This window comes from Rhincodon typus, chromosome 27 (genome assembly GCF_021869965.1).
Source record: "Rhincodon typus isolate 14 chromosome 27, sRhiTyp1.1, whole genome shotgun sequence".
Lineage (NCBI taxonomy): Eukaryota > Metazoa > Chordata > Chondrichthyes > Orectolobiformes > Rhincodontidae > Rhincodon > Rhincodon typus.
Genome location: NC_063358.1, coordinates 3,330,487 through 3,342,414, shown reverse-complemented (window position 1 = coordinate 3,342,414; position 11,928 = coordinate 3,330,487). Strand labels below are relative to the sequence as shown.

Genomic DNA, 11,928 nt, shown 5'->3' with positions numbered 1-11,928 from the left:
CATGCCCATTAACAGCTATACACTGTACTAACAAGCATCATGCTGTAGATTAAGCAACATTAATGGCTTCCAAGAGAAAATGTTTTTTGGTCTGTAAGTGTTAGAATTGGATTAATGAATTCCCGCAGCTGAAATGGGTGATAGAATCATCTCCGTTTTCAGAACGTGCAGACAATCAGTATTCTTCTACAGTGACAACTGAAAAATATAGTTTTAATGTCATTGCTCACAATCTCGGTTGACTATTATATCCGAGTTTACCGTCCACTACTAATTGGATGTTTTTATTTTAAAGTATAATGAATGACTTGAGGTACCTGTGATTCAACATGTCGAGCTCATAAAATTGGTAAAACAATCTGAATATTATTCAAATTTAATGCTTTAAGGAAGTTGAAATGACCGAAAATAATAGTTTAGAAGAGTGTGAAGCTGTTCATTGAGGAAGAAGGCTCTACCAGGATTATTAGGCATCCTGGACCACAAAAACTACCATATTATTAATGGTTTAGGATATCATTTGTGAGATTTTTGGGATTATAAAGATTTTAGGTAATTTAATCATAGTTCTGCATGCCAGTGATCTTTAACCTGCTGTCCAAGAAATACTTTCAGTGCCTCTAAAATGGAAAGAAGATGTAGAAACTGCACAATGAAAAGAAACATGCGTGAATATGAGATGGAGAGAGATAGCAGGAACTGCAGATGCTGGAGAATCTGAGATAACAAGGTGTAGAGCTGGATGAACACAACAGGCCAAACAGCATCAGAGGAGCAGGAAAGCTGACGTTTCAGGTCTGGACCCTTCTTCAGAAATGGGGGAGGGGAAGGGGATTCTGAAATAAATAGAGAGAGAGGGAGAGGCAGATGGAAGGTGGATAAAAGAGCAGATAGGTGGAGAGGAGATGGACAGGTCAAGGAGGCGGGGATGGAGCCAGTAAAGGTGAGTGTAGGCAGGGAGTTATGGTGGGGGTTGGTCAGTCGAGGGAAGACGGACAGGTCAAGGAAGCGGGGATGAGGCTGGTAGGTAGGAGGAGGAGATGGGGGTTGGTCAGTGAGGTGGGAGGAGCAGATAGGTGGGAGAAAAGACGGACAGGCCAAGGAGGCGGGGATGAGGCTGGTAGGTAGGAGGTGGGGGTGGGGGTTGGTCAGTGAGGTGGGAGGAGTGGATAGTTGGGAGAAAAGATGGACAGGTCAAGGAGGCGGGGACAAGGTGGGCTGGTTTTGGGATGCGGTAAGGGGTGGGGAGATCTTGAAGCTTGTGAAGTCCACATTGAGACCATTGGGCTGCAGGGTTCTCAAGCGAAATATGAGGTGCTGTACCTGTGAATATAACGCCTTCCATCGGTTGTCTCTTTTACAGCCAGTGAAGTATTTTTGAAAAAAAAACTGCAGATGCTGTAAATCTGAAACAAAAACAGAAATCACTGGTGAAATTCAGCAGGTCCTTGGGGAGAGAAAGCAGAGTCCATGTTACGGATGTCATGACCCTTCTTTAGAACTTAGAGATTTTTTGACGGGTAGATGCAATTGTAATATTGGAGATGTAGCAGCAAGCTCCCACAAATAACAATGGGATAATGACTAGTCAATCTGAAATTGTGATATTGATTGCTAAATTGATTTTTAAAATTCATTTGTGGGGTGTAGCTGTTGCTGGCTGGACAGCAATTATTACCCTGTCCCTATTTGCTCTTGAGAAGTTGGTGGTGAGCTGCCTTACAGAACTGCTGCAGTCCAACTGCTGGGGCCTGACCCACAATGCCATTAGGAAGGGACTTCCAGGATTTTAACGCAGCAACAGTGAAGGAACGCTGCTCAGGAGAGTCAGTGGCTTGGAGAGGAACTTGAAACTGGTGGTATTCCCAGGTATCTGCTGCCCTTGTCCTTTTAGATGGAATTGGTCATGGGTTTGGAAGGCGCTGTCTCAGAATCTTTGGTGAATTTCTGCAGCGCATCTTGTAGATAGTACATACTGCTGGTACTGAGTATCAGTGGTGGAGGGAATGGATGCTTGTGGATGTAGTACCAATCAAGCGGGCTGCTTTGTCCTGGATGGTGATAAGCTTCTTGAGTGTTGTTGGGGCTGCACCAATCCAGGCAAGTGGGGAGTATTCCATCACACTCCTGACTTGTGCCTTGTAGATGGTGGCTTTGGAGAGTCAGGAGGTGAGTTACTCATTGTAGTATTCCTAGCCTCTGACCTGCTGTTGTAGACACTACATTTATGTGGTGAGTCCAGTTGAGTTTCTGATCAATAATAACTCCCAGGATGTTGATAGTGGGGATTCAGTGATGGTAACACCATTGAATGTCAAGGGGTGGTGATTAGATTGTCTCTTATTGGCGATGGTCATAGCCTGGCATTTGTGTGGCATGAATGTCACTTGCCCAAGCCCAAGCCTGGATATTGTCCAGATCTTGTTGCATTTGGGCATGGACTGCTTCAGTATCTGAGGAGTCACAAATGATGCTTAACATTGTACAATCATTAGCGAACATGCCCACTTCTGATCTTAAAATGGAGGCAAGGTCATTGATGAAGCAGCTGAAGATGGTTGAGGAACTCCTGCAGAGATGTCCCACAGCTTGATGGATAAAAATTGACCAGACAGTAGGATAACTCCCCTGCACTTCAAAATAGGACTGTGGGATCTTTCTGAACTGTCCAAAAGGGCTTTTAAGGCCTTGGTATATCTTTCCTAAATGATATGTATGCACACAATTTAGTAAAACAATTTCAGACTTTGCATTTTTTTAGTTGCTCTGAATCTCATCACTATGCATAAGCAGGAGTCATAAATGAGTTTGAGACCCAAGACTCCCACTTAATAAGGGTGATCTTAATCATCGTTACAACATCACTGATGGATACTTTTGAATGCTTGCCTTTTACCGATTATAAACTAGCATGGATTGAATAAAAGACTACACAAGGGAATTGACCGCAGAGAATTCACAGTCAGAGAGCTCAAGGTTCTTATTGTAAACTGATGTTTACAGAAAGAAATAAAAATTTTCATTTGGAAACTGTATACCATACAGCGTGAAAGAAAATACTTTTGTAAATGTTTTCATTTTGTACTGTTAATTGAAGGCAAAACTTTCTGATTTTTTTTTCTGTGTTTGTAAGAAATTATGGCAAACAGAATGTACCTATTCATGATTTCAGTTCAGTCCCACAGATGAAGAAACAGAAAGGAAAGCAGTGTGAGGAATACAATCAACAGCAGAAAGCTATTGAGGTGGGAGTGGAGAGGAGTGAGACTGGCATTGTCTGCAGAAGGGGAAAGAAATATTCTTGTAATATTTAGAGGTGTTATGTTCCATTTCCCTCACTGTTTATACCTGTGCAGCAAAGGTTTATTTGGCTTGCATTGCTTCACTCCTTCCTCTCTGGGAGAATGGTATGGAAAGTTAGAAGGTTATTTAGACTGAGTTACATCCAATTGAAACGCATCTTTAATGTGCCTTAAAAATTAGATGTGGAGAAAAGTTGAAGACAAAAATTTACATACATCCCAGTCATTGGTACATTCCAAAACACTCTCAAAATGCTTTACAACAAAGTCAATTTGTAATATTCTTGTAACATTGAGAAATTTTCCAGTGATCGAACACAGACCAAGATCCCACAAGTAGCAATTGATCAATTCTGCATTTACCATAATGAACCCACCTGGCCTGCACATCCCCGGATACTATGGGCAATTTAGCAGGGCCAATCCACCTAACCCGCATATCTTGGACTGTGGGAGGAAACCAGAGCACCCAGAAGAAACCTACACAGACACAGGGAGAATATGCAAACTCCACACAGACAGTTGTCTGAGGATGTATTCGCTCCCTGGCACTGTGAGACAGCAGTGCTTACCACTGAGCTACTGTGCCACCTAAGTTGCTGACGGAGGAATGGTGGCCAAGACTGGACAATGGAAAATTTAATTGATCCTCCCTCAATAATGCAGTCAGATCTTTAACAGAATGGAACCGTTCAAATGGGAGACATGACCCCAGCTTGACAGAAATACAAACAGTCCCCTTGACAATGTGAGATTCCTTCAGTAAAGCAGAGAAATATTTTTGTAGATTCATATTCAATGTATTGTTTATTTCTTTACTCAAGAAAGGAGGGAAGTAGAAAGTTGGAAAGAATGGACCAGTGAGCCTTAATCTATCAAAGACAAATGGCAGGAATCCATCATTAAGGGGATTAGAGCAGGATACTTAGAATGTTATATTGGGATCAGGCAGAGTCACCATGGTTTTGTGAAAGAATAGTCATGTTAACATCATTGTTAGATGTCTTTGAGGAAATAACATGTAGGGTAGATAATGGGAAATCTGTTGATGTGGTGTACTTGGAACTCCGTATAGTTAGATGCCATAGAGGTAACATATTAACATGGATGAAGGATTGGTTCTGACAGAATCCATGGAATGGATAAATGGATTATCTTCAGGTTGGCAAGTTGATAACTGGTGGAGTCATAGGGATTAGGGCACTATATAGTTCAAAATCTATATTCATGATTTAGATAAAGAGAACTGGGAATTAAGGGATTTTTTTATTCACTTGTGGGACATTGGTGATGCTGGGTAGACCAGCATTTATTGTCTGTCCCTAGTGGCGGGAGAAAATGGTGATGAGCTGCCTTCTTGAAACGTTGCAGTCAAATTGACAATGTTGTTAAGGAGGACATTGCAGGATTTTTGTCCCAGTGACACTGAAGGACTGGTGATATATTTCTAAGTCAGGATGGTGAGTGACACAGAGGGGACGTGCAGGTAGTGGTGGTCCCATGTATCTGCTCCCCTTGTCCTTCTAGATGGAAGTGGTCATGGGTTTGGAAGGTGCTGTTTCAGGATGTTGGGCAAATTTCTGCAGTGGGATCCTGTAGATAGTAAACACTGTTGTTATTGAGAGTGTTGGTGGTGGAGGGAGTGGATGTTTGTGGATTTGGTGCTAATCAAGCGGGCTGCTTTGTCCTGGATGTTGTCAGGCTTCTTGAGTGTTTTTGGGGCTGCACTCATCCAGGCAAGAGGGTAGTGTTCCATCCCGTTCCTGACTTGTGCTTTGGACACGCTCTTGGACACCATCCATTACCTTGGATGGTGGAGGTTTTGAGGAGTCATGAAGTGAGTTACTCATTGCTGTATTCCTAGTCTCTGATTTGCTCTTGTAGCTGTTGTATTTATGTGGTGAGTCCAGTTGAGTTTCTGGTCAATGGTAACCTCCAGGATGTTGATAGCGGGGTATTCAGTGATGGTAACACCATTGCATTTCAATTGTTGAAGGTTAAGTTGTCTCTTATCGGTGATGGTCAAAGCCTGGCATTTGTGCGACATGAATGTTACTTGCCACCAAGTCTGGATATTTTCCACATCTTGTGCATTTGGACATGAACTGCTTCAATGTCTTACGAGTTGTGAATGGTGCTGAACATTGTGCAATCATTGGCAAACATCCCAAGTTCTGACTTTATGATGGAGAGAAGGTCATTGATGAAGCAGCTGAAGATGGTTGGGCCTACGACACTACCCTGAGGAATTTCTGCAGGGGTGTCCTGGAGCTGAGATGACTGACCTCCCACAGCCACGATCATCTTCCTGCGTGTCAGGTATGACTCCAACCAGCAGAGTTTGTCCCCAGTTCCAGTTTTGGTAGGTCTCCTTGATGCCATAATCGATGTCAAGGGTTGTCACTCTCCCCTCCCCTTGGAATTCAGCTCTTCTGTCCATTTTTGAACCAAGGCTATAATGAGGTCAGGAGCTGGGCATCACTGAGCAGGTTATTGCTGAGCAGGTGCTGATTGATAACACAGTGATGACACCTTCCATCATTTTACTGATGATCAAGAGTGCACTGATGGGGCAGGTTGGATTTGACCTGCTTTTTTACGCACAGGACGTACCTAGGCAATTTTCCACAATGTCAGGTAAATACCAGTGTTGTAACTGTTTGAAAGAGCTTGGCTAAGGGAGCAGCAAATTCTGGGGGATAAGCCTTCAGTACTATTGCTGGAATGTTGTCAGGGCCAATAGCCTTTACAGTGTCCAGTGTCTCCAACTGTTTCTTGATATCACGTGGAGTGAATCGAATTGGCTGAAGACTGGTATCTGTAATGCTAGAGACCACTGGAGGAGGCCAAGATGGATCATCCACTCGGCACTTCTGGCTGAAGATTGCTGCAAATGTTTCAGCCTTATCTTTGTCATTGATGTGCTGGGCTCTTCCAGCATTGAGGATGGGGATATTTGTGGACCCTCCTCCTCCAGTGAGTTGTTTAATTGCCCACCAGCATTCCTGACTGGGTGTGGCAGGACTGCAGAGCTTAGATCTGATCCATTAGTTATGGGATCACTTTGCCCTGTCTATCACTTACTGCTTTTGCTGTTTGGCATGCAAGTAGCCCTGTTTGCAAGTTATGGTGTAAAGAAAAGTTTAACAGATTGAGCTGACACCTATTGCTTTTAGAAAAATATAGACTTTCTTTTACTCACTCATGGAATGGGGTCATCGCTGGTGGTCAGCATTTATTTTCTGTCTCTTGTTGCCCTTAAGAAGGTGGTGGTGAGCTGCCTTCTTGAATTGCTGTAGTCCGTGTGCTGTAGATAGACCCACAAAGCCGTTAGGGAGGGAATTCCTGACAGGGACCCAGTGAAACTGAAGGAACAGTGATAAATAAAATACTTGTAAGAGTTTGAGCAGAGTTGAAAGGGTAGCTCCTGAGAGGGTTGCCTCTTGTGTGAAAGGTTGGATCTGGAAGGGATAGTCTAAGAATAAGAGGTCTTCCCTTTAAAATGGAAATATGGATATATTTTTTCTCTCAGAGGGTTGTTTGTCTGTGAATAGTGGGATGGACTCAAAAGGTCAAACAACATATTCCTGCTCTGATGTTCCCCTGTTAATTTGAGTAAGTAAAATGTAAGTGAATATGACATAAATCTAGTGTTTATAACCTTTTTTGGTGGGTCAGTCATACATCATTTGTGACATAACACGTTGGTCAATGACTTATCATTTTAGCTATAAATGATAAATAAATTAGCTATGTTGGATCAGGAATAGCAGGAGTGGTGATGTTATGAGGATTATTAACCCTAACCTAATGATCCAGAGACACCAGTTCACATCCCACTATGGCTGGGGAATTTAATTAAAAGTATCTCCAAAGATTATCAATTCTCAGTGGTAGCAACCATGAAGCCAGCAAATTGTTAAAAACCCCATTTGATTTACTGTAGGGCATGACGCATAGAAAACAGGCCATTCAACCCATCAAACCTGCTCTGCCATTCAATGAAATGATGGCTGATCCGATAGAATTCTACAGATTTACTTGCCTTACCCTACTAATGCCCTATAGTGACCAACATCTGCTGGACCAGCATATCTGACCATGCATGGGAACACTAGCAAGTTCCCCTCCAAACCATACATCATTCTGATTTGGAAATATATCACTGTCTCTGGGTCAAACTCCCTCCCTGTCAGGATTGTGGGTGTTCTTACACCCCAGGACTGCAGCAGTTCAAGAAGGCAGCTCACTACCACCTCCAGAGTCAGTTGGGGATGGGCAATATTTGCTGAGCCAGCCAGCAACGCCCACATCCTGTGAGTGAATAAATAAACAATAGATAGCACTGTGGCTGACTCATATAGTCTCTGCAATGGCCTGCCTAGCTTACCACCAGATTTCTAAGAGCAAGTAAGGATAACTAATAACTGTGAGCTTTGCTGGTGAAACAGTCACATCCAGTGAGTGAATGAAGGAAAGTGCATTTTAAACATTGACCTAACACACGTTGCTTCAAGGGAAGTTAGGGCTGAGCAATCATCTCAGTTATACAATTATCACCTATAACATGTCAAATGAATACTAATGACACACAGACTCATTTGAACACCCATTAAAGTGCTTTAAGACAGAGACTGCGTGGAAAATAGCGCAGGAAGCAGAACAACTCCCAGAAGGTAAGCGAGGACAGATCGAGAGAGACAGGGTAACTTGTGCACAGATGCGGCTTTACATAAATTGGTGAAATTATGGGAGAAGCTGAGCAACAGTTAGAGAGAAAAAAAGATGTAAATCAGTATTCCCCAAAAGTAATTCATGGGGTTAAATTATTCCGGTTGCCTGTCAGAATTAATTGAGTGGAAATGAATGACTGATTGACAATCAACAGGCTACTGCAGAAAAACAGTCAGATCTCACTGGTTTGAAGGGCACAACCACCTCGATGATGTTCGGAGCCCATGGGGTAATGGGCAATGAACGTTTCTGGGAGGAGAGGGCAGCATTGGCCCTTGTACCTGATGTTTTCATCCGAAATGTGTAAAAGCAATTGCTGACAAAACAAACTGTGCAAATACATTTGAAAACAGGAGTATATGACATAATCGACACACAAACAGCGATACTTTTTTTTAAACTTGGTGACGTTATCTAAACGGTGATAATTTGAAAGAAAGTGTTGGATTTATACAGGACCGCAGGGACAACACTGCTGTGCTTCAAACTAGTGTCATGGGAACTTTTACCATTGCTCACTGTGGTGTTGGTGAGGGTGGTGGGGGTGGGGGGGAGCGTGGGTGGGGGAAGGGGGCACAGGACCACAGTTTAACATCTAAAAGGACAGTGGCTCTGACAGCGCAACCATTGCTCAGTACCACACTGGAGTGTGAGCCTGGAGATTTGTGCTCAAACCTCGCACTAGAATTTCACTGGGAGGAAAATAAAGGCTGGAAGATGTAAGGACAGGGAGGGGGTATGGTGGAAGAATGTGTGAGGGGGACATGGTGAGGGTGGTGTGGAGGTGGAATGTGGAGAGGGCGAGGCAGGGCGGAGATGTCAGAAAATGTGGAAAGGATACAAAAGCATACATTCTTGAAGTTCCGACATTATTTCTGAATTCTAAAAGCAGTGATGAAGGGTGGACCTCTCATTGTAACACAACAGGACATTGACTGAGAGAATTAACTTGAATCTAAATATAATTGAATGTCCTTTTCCAGAGGTTTTGTATTTTCTTCACAGCCCTGACCAGGTAAAAATGAATGGAAATGAGGGAAGATTTCAGTTTTACTGCAATTCCAGATATATAGGTCATGTATGTCCCAGTGATTGGCTGATTTAATTAAACAAAACATTTCCCCAGTTATTTATAATTTGAACATACAAACATATGATTTGGAAGTAACAGACCATTCAGCCCCTCAACCCTGCCCCACAATAAGGCCATGGTTGATCAGTTTATGTTTTGAATTCCACATTCTCATCTATCCCTGATGATGTCATACTGGACTCGAGACATTAACTCTGTTTCTCTCTCTCCACTGATAGTGCCAGACCAGCTCGGTTTCTCTATTTGTTACCTTGATAGGAGGTCAGTTGGCTGGATGGTTAGTTTGGTGATGCAGAGTGATGTCAGCAGTGTAGGTTCAATTCCTGCACCAACTGAGGGCAGCATGAAAGACTCTCTGTCTCAATCTCTCCCCTCGCCCAAGGTGTGGTGACCCTCAAATTAAACCACCACCAGCTGTCCCTCTCTCATGAGAGATCAGCCCGACGATCCAGTAGGACTATGGCAAATTTACTTATTCACTGTTAGAACTCTTCAGTTGGGCAGCACTTGTTAAATATTGAGCGCGCTAATAGCTCCGTTAGCCACCAAGTTATGGTAAATTGAGCTTTTCAGGGACTTACATACAACTGTGACAAGTGACATCTATTTATACATAGGTGCTAATTCACTAAAAACCACATTAAATTTTGTCTGATAACCACACAGGTGACTTCTCGGTGTAAGAACGGCTAGTGTGTAAACGTTACTCAATACTACTGAGGTGTGACCAGTTACAACAATACTGCTTTAAATAGCTGATCAGAAGAAACTGTAACAAACATAATATAATTCAAATATCTTAACATCACAGAAAACTAAGAGGGTAAACAGTATCATGGAAGTATAATGTTAATGCAAGTTGCAACAATAAATATGCACAAAGCGATGTCTATCACTTTAGCTTCACCAAGTTGATGACTACAGCTGTTTTTGTAAAGTCTCCCTTGTCCTTGTCAATTCGCCTCACCATTATTTCTGTATAGTCACATGTTAAATGAGCCTGGTTCCATCCCACACTTCGCAATTTAAGAAACTTGCAGAGACGATAATGTTTTTAAATTTTTCAGATGGCCATGAGTCAGCAGACTATGACCCTTTCACCAAGCTTTCAGGTCCTACCCTCCCACTGCAGAATACAATCAAGCACAGAGGCTCATTAGAATGGAGCGATCCAAATGATTAATAATAATAAAGACAGGAAAGTGAATTCTAATCTTTCAAAATTGTGTTGTGCAATATTCATTGCACAGCCTTTAAAGAATACATATGAAATTCTTCTGTCCACCAATTTAACAAAAAGTCCTCATCCATATAAAGTAAATTGTATTTTAACTAACGCACTTGAAAGCAGTATCTCACAGCACAGTTTAAACTGCAAATCTTGTTAAGTAGGTATTTACTCAAAACACATCATATATCAAAATTACTCAGTTTGAATTGGACGTATCAAACCTATGTTTGTTCTTATGGGTTGGAGCTGGAGTAGGCCTGCACTAGCAGGCCTCCAGCCTGCTCAGCCATTTAATAGGATCATGGCCAAATGGATTACTCTACATTGCTACCTACTCCCCTTCACTCATCAGCAATCTGTCCACCTCTGCCTTGAAAATATTCAAAGGTCCTGCTTCCATGAACTTTTGAGGACATCCAAAGACTCTCAATCCTCTGTGACACAAAATATTCTCCCTCGTCTCTATTTTAAATGGACGACCCCTTATTTGTAAGCAGTTCTAGCCTCTCCCACAGGAGGAAACATCTTCTCCATATCCATCCAGTCAAGACCCATCAGAACCTTATGTTTCAATGAAGTCACTTCATACTCTGTAAACTCCAGCAGATACAAGTCTAGACTGTCCAACCTTTCCTCATAAGACAGTTCCCCCATTAGTCGAGTAAACCTCCGCTGAACTGCTTCCACAGCATTTACATCCTACAACATCATACCACAATAAAACTGGCTCCTGAAAGCAGATCATTACACTGAAACAGTAACCTTACTTTCTCCATAACTGCGGCCTTGTCTATGTAGCTTTAGAACATTTCTGTTATTATTAATAATAGAAAATGTAGCCTTGTATTGGTCAAGTATTCTAAAATCAATAGTCCATTAGAACTACACTCCAAAGACTTGCAAAACTTCAGCTATGGCTCAGGTAGTAGCATACTCACTTCTCTATCAGAAACCTGTAGTTTTCAAACACATTTCAAGCTCCTGAAAAGTCTAGTCTGCCAGAGCAAAATTGAGAGCTGCTCTGCTGGAGGCACGGTCTGAAATTTTGACATTTTGAACAATGGCCTAAATCTTCATAGTCTTCAGCAATGCCTCCTGTGCAGCTTCCTGTAAATAGGAAATTTTGTGATTTTTTTCAGCAGGAGCTTCTGAAACATCAATGAGTCAGCACAGATGTCCAGAGAGAGGTCAAAAAACTCAAGGAAAGGCAGACACACCCCTCTATCACCATAGCAGCTGCTGTTTTCAAGTCAGATTATTACAGCTGTCTATCTTTCAGTAAGTAACTTAATGACTGGATGTAAGTTGGTGATCGGGTGAGGAGGTGAGATAACAAGATGTAGAGCTGGATGAACACAGCAGGCCAAGCAGCATCAGAGGAGCAGGAAAGCTGACGTTTCAGGCCGAGACCCTTCTTCAGATATGGTGAGTAGGTGATTGGGTGAGGGTACGATTGGCTGAGTCGGTGTGTGAGTAATTGGGTGATTGGGTAAGTGGATGAGTGGCTAATTGGATGATTAGGTGAGTGAGTGAGTGAGTGATTGGGGAATTGGATGAGTGAGTGAGTG

The 11,928-nt window shown here is 42.5% G+C and overlaps 1 protein-coding gene and 1 long non-coding RNA gene across 8 annotated transcripts in view; one reads left to right on the top strand and one right to left on the bottom strand.

Moving 5' to 3' along the window:
• Nucleotides 1-250: 250 nt before the first annotated feature.
• LOC125486303 lies at nt 251-11,764 on the bottom strand. The gene is made up of 3 exons (XR_007264991.1): nt 11,299-11,764; nt 6,505-6,609; nt 251-1,406 (listed from the first exon to the last, which is right to left on the bottom strand). It is a non-coding gene; the product is annotated as an uncharacterized LOC125486303 (long non-coding RNA).
• LOC125486301 (probable G-protein coupled receptor 139) overlaps nt 11,635-11,928 on the top strand; it is a 38,198-nt gene continuing 37,904 nt past the window's right edge. For all 7 annotated transcript variants that reach the window (XR_007264985.1, XR_007264986.1, XR_007264987.1 and 4 more), the window contains exon 1: nt 11,635-11,785. The gene's annotated coding sequence lies outside the window, so the exon portion shown is untranslated. The remainder of the gene's footprint in view (nt 11,786-11,928) is intronic.